The sequence below is a fragment of the Scylla paramamosain genome, chromosome 20 (genome assembly GCF_035594125.1).
Source record: "Scylla paramamosain isolate STU-SP2022 chromosome 20, ASM3559412v1, whole genome shotgun sequence".
In the NCBI taxonomy this organism is placed as follows: domain Eukaryota; kingdom Metazoa; phylum Arthropoda; class Malacostraca; order Decapoda; family Portunidae; genus Scylla; species Scylla paramamosain.
The window spans coordinates 5,712,047-5,716,726 of record NC_087170.1 but is presented as its reverse complement, the minus strand read 5'-3'; the positions used below and the strand labels follow the sequence as shown (position 1 = coordinate 5,716,726).

The following is a 4,680-nucleotide window of genomic DNA, read 5'->3' as shown; positions in this document are numbered from 1 at the left end:
AAGTCTGTTAGCATATGCTAGTACGCGATGTTTACCAGATGAATAATTTTGCATGAGAACAGCACCGATTCTAAAGCCTGAAGCGTCTGTGTATAAAATGAAATCTTTCTCAAAATTAAGAAAAGGAAGGATTGGTGCTTGACACAAGGCAGTTTTGAGAAGATCAAAGGTATAATTTTCTTTTTCACACCAGATGAAAGATGATGACCAGATGATTATGAATGCAACATTTTTCTTGAGCAGATGAGTAACAGGCTGAGCGATAAGCTGAGCTGAGCGATTTTTTTTGAGAAACTGGTGATTCCAGCAAGACCGGTGAATATCCTGATCTGATCGATGTTAGTAGGAACAGGGAAATTTTTCACAGCATTTACCTTGTCATCTAAAATGTGAATATCATCTTTGTCGACTTTATGGCCAAGGAATTTGACTTGCTGTTTCAGAAACGACCATTTGCTGAGTTTAAACTTTAAACCAGCATCTTGAAAGCATGACAGAACGAGAGACAATGTGTGAAAATGCTCTTGTTGATTCATTGATGCAATGATAACGTCATCGAGGAAGCAGAAGACACTTTTACCGATGAGACCAGAGAGAGCAGGAACAGAGTTCATCAATCTTTGAAACCTCAAAGGCGAGTTACGTAGACCTTGAGCCATGCGTTTGAACATGAATTGGCCAGAGGAGGTAGTAAAGCCAGTGTATGACCGTGAACTTAATAAAGACAGTGATAAGAGTACTTTTCCATGAGGTAAGCTAATTTTCCCAGATATACCACTGAGATTAATGTCAGGAGGTAATGCAGTGCTGTGATTCTAAGAAGAGTCTCCTTAATACATCCATCCTGATAAGGTTAACAGCAGCAGTCAAAGAAAGCTTTTTATGATGCAGAGTGACACATGACATTTGTAACAATGCCATTGAATAATTCAGCATATTTAATGTTAATTAAAGAAAGTGCTGAGTTAGGATACCATGAGTTAGGCACACCTTGCATTTCGTACGTTTTTTTTTCTTTTTTTTTTTTGTACATAAGATGATGATTTGAGGATTGATGATGTTATGGTTAATTGTCCAGAGAAGTTTCGCGACGATGTTTGTTTAGCAACCTGAGACTGAGCATGATATATATATATATATATATATATATATATATATATATATATATATATATATATATATATATATATATATATATATATATATATATATATATATATATATATATATATATATATATATATATATATATATATATATATATATATATATATATATATATATATATATATATATATATATATATATATATATATATATATATATAAAACACACATACGCACTCATCATAATTCCCAAAGACGAACACCATAGCTTTAAGGACATACCAGATCCATGAACACTTTAAGGCATCCTGAAGAGCTGGTCCGGTCCATAGTTCCACGAACAGTTTCACTGCGTCCTTGCCTCGTGGTCGTTGTCTGTGGGCACACAAGTAAAACTCGTTTCTTATAGTCACTAGTTTAAATTCCGCCACATTATTGGCTAATGAAATATTCTTGGATGACTTTTAGTTACAAGTCAATGAAATTCACATATAGCACAAGAAGTAGATTATTGTTTTCTCTCTTAAATGTCAGAGGTATACGTAAAAGAAAAAAAAAAAATTCTTTATCATACCATTATTTATTCCGTATTTTGTCTTCTACCGTAACTTTTTTACTATTCACAAACCCAATCACATATCGAAAAAGAAGTAAATTTTTGTTTCTCTCGTAACGTGACTCCGAATGATAGTGCTTAAAAAAAAAAAGTTAATTTAGTACATTAATAGAGATGAATTTTTCTTTCATGGTCTTGAATATTCTTAAAATCTGTACAAAAATTTCCATTTTAGGCATATATATATATATATATATATATATATATATATATATATATATATATATATATATATAAGGGGCACCGGCCAAGGGCTATAAATTTGCAGTAAAAATAGATGGCCAGTGAGGTGTTGGTTGCCGTATAGAGTCGAAAGCGGTGGTCAAAAATTAAAAGAACTTGAACTTCCCTCTTGAAAGAGTTTAAGTCTTAGGAAAGTGGAAATACAGAAGCAAGCAGGTAGTTCCAGAGTTTTCTAAAGAAATGGATGAATGATTGATAATACTAATTAACTGTTGCATTACAGAGGTGGATAGAATAGGGGTGAGAGAAAAAAGAAAGCTTTGTGCAGCGAGGTCACGGGAGGAGGGGAGGCATGCAATTAGTAAGATCAGAAGAGCAGTTAGCATGAAAATAGTGGTAGAAGATAGCAAGAGATACAACACTGCGGTGATGAGAGAGAAGCTGTAGACAGTTAGAGGAGAGGAGTTGATAGGCTTAAAGCTTTTCATTCCACCATGTCTCAAAGAACCCCTCCCCTTACATGTAAAACATACTCCATGAGTGGACGCATAAGGTCTCTGTACGGAGTTAACAGTTTGGGCGTGAGAAAAACAGGCAAAGACAACTCAGAACGTCTAACACAGAAGCTCTTTTAACTAGACACGAGATGTGAGGTTTCTAATTTAGATCATAAGTAAAGGACATGCCCAGTATGTTCAGTGTAGAAGGGGATAGTACAGTGTCATTGAAGAAGAGGAGATAGTTTTTGGAAAATTGTGTTGAGTTGATGGAGGAACTGGCTTTTTGAGACATTCAATAATAATAAGTTTGCTTTGGCCCAGTCAGAGATTTTAGAGAGATCAAAATTTAGACGTTCTGTGGCTTATCTGCCTGATCTGTTTACCTCCACGTCTACGAAAAGACGTGGAGAACTGCAGGGTGATATCATCACCATAAGACCGGATAAGGCAAGAAGTTTGGATTAAAAATCATTGATGAATACTAGGAAGAGAGTATTTTTTTTTTTTTTTGTTCACGTAGGAAGGACAGAGGACAAGGTAAACAAAAATCCAATAAAAAAAAAACTCACTCGGATGCTTTTCCCAGAAAAGGGTCCGAAGCGGTAGTCAAAAATTGAAGGATAAGTGTCTTGAAACCTCACTCTTGAAGGAATTCAAGAGTGGAAATACAGAAGCGGGCAGGGAGTTTCAGAGTTTACCAGAGAAAGGGATGGTTGATTGAGAATACTGGTTAACTCTTGCATTAGAGAGGTGGTGAGAATAGGGGTAAGAGAAAGAAGAAAGTTTTGTTCAGCGAGGCCGCGGGAAGAGGGGAGGCATGCAGTTAGAAGATCAGAAGAGCAGTTAGCATGAAAATAGCGTTAGAAGACAGCTAGAGATGCAACATTGCGGCAATGAGAGAGAGGCTGAAGACAGTTAGTTAGAGGAAAGGAGTTAATGAGACAAAAAGCTTTTCATTCCACCCTGTATAGAAGAGCGGTAAGAGTGGAACCTCTCCAGACATGTAAAGCATACTCCATACATTTGCGATTAGAACCCTTGTACAGCGGAGGGGGGGGGTGAGAAAAGCTGGCGGAGACGTCTCAGAAGGCCTAACATCATAGAAACTGTTTTAGCTAGAGATGAGGTGTGAATTTCCAGTTCAGATTATAAGTAAAGCACAGACCGAGGATGTTCAGTGTAGAAGAGGGGGACAGTTGAGTGTCATTAAAGAAGGGGATAGAGAGGGAATAGTTCTCTGGAAGGTTGTGTTGAGTTGATAGATGGAGGAATTCAAGTTTGCCCAACCCCAATCAGAAATTTTAGAAAGATCAGAAGTCAGGCTTTCTGTGGCTTCCCTGCGTGAACTGTTTACTTCCTGAAGGGTTGGACGTCTATGAGAAGACAAGGAAAAGTGCAGGGAGGTATCATCAACATAAGAGTGGATAGGACAAGAAGTTTGGTTTAGGTTACTGATGAATGATAAGAGTGTGGGAGACAGGACAGAACCCTCAGGAACACCACTGTTAATAGATTTAGGAGAAGAACAGTGACCGTCTACCACAGCAGCAATAGAAAGGTCAGAAAGGAAACTTGAAATGAAGTCACAGAGAGAAGGATGGAAGCCATAGGAGGGTAGTTTGGAAATCAAAGCTTTGTGCCATGTGCCAGACTCTATCGAAAACTTTTAATATACCGAAGGCAACGGCAAAAGTTTCACCAAAATCTCTAAAAGAGGATGACCAAGACTCAGTAAGGATAGTAAGGATCACCAGTAGAGCGGCCTTGACGGATCCCATACTGGCGATCAGATAGAAGGTTGTGAAGTGATAGAAGTTTACGATTCTTCCTGTTGAGGATAGATTGAAAAACTTTAGATAGGCAGCAAAATTAAAGCAATAGGACGGTACTTTGAGGGATTAGAACGGTCACCCTTTTTAGGAATAGGCTGAATGTAGCCAAACTTCCAAGAAGGAAAGGTAGATGTTGACAGACAGAGCTAAAAGAGTTTGACTGGGCAAGGTGCAAGCACGGAGGCACAGTTTCGGAGAACAATAGGAGGGACCACATCAGGTCCATAATCCTTCCGAGGGTTTAGGCCAGCGAGGGCATGGAAAACATCATTGCCAAGAATTTTAATAGGTAGAATGAAGTAGTCAGACGGTGGAGGAGAGGAAGGAACAAGCCCAGAATCATCCAAGGTAGAATTTTTAGCAAATTTTTTTTGCGAAGTCATCCGGGGAGTTAGATGTTGAAAGATTTTGACACTTTCTGTTAATGAAGGAGTTTTTGGAGA

The 4,680-nt window shown here is 37.8% G+C and overlaps 1 long non-coding RNA gene across 1 annotated transcript in view; it reads right to left on the bottom strand.

Moving 5' to 3' along the window:
- Positions 1-1,484, bottom strand: part of LOC135110747 (uncharacterized) — a 15,445-nt gene extending 13,961 nt beyond the window's left edge. The window contains exon 1 of the long non-coding RNA XR_010273401.1: positions 1,389-1,484. This is a non-coding gene — a long non-coding RNA (uncharacterized LOC135110747). The remainder of the gene's footprint in view (positions 1-1,388) is intronic.
- Positions 1,485-4,680: the final 3,196 nt, after the last annotated feature.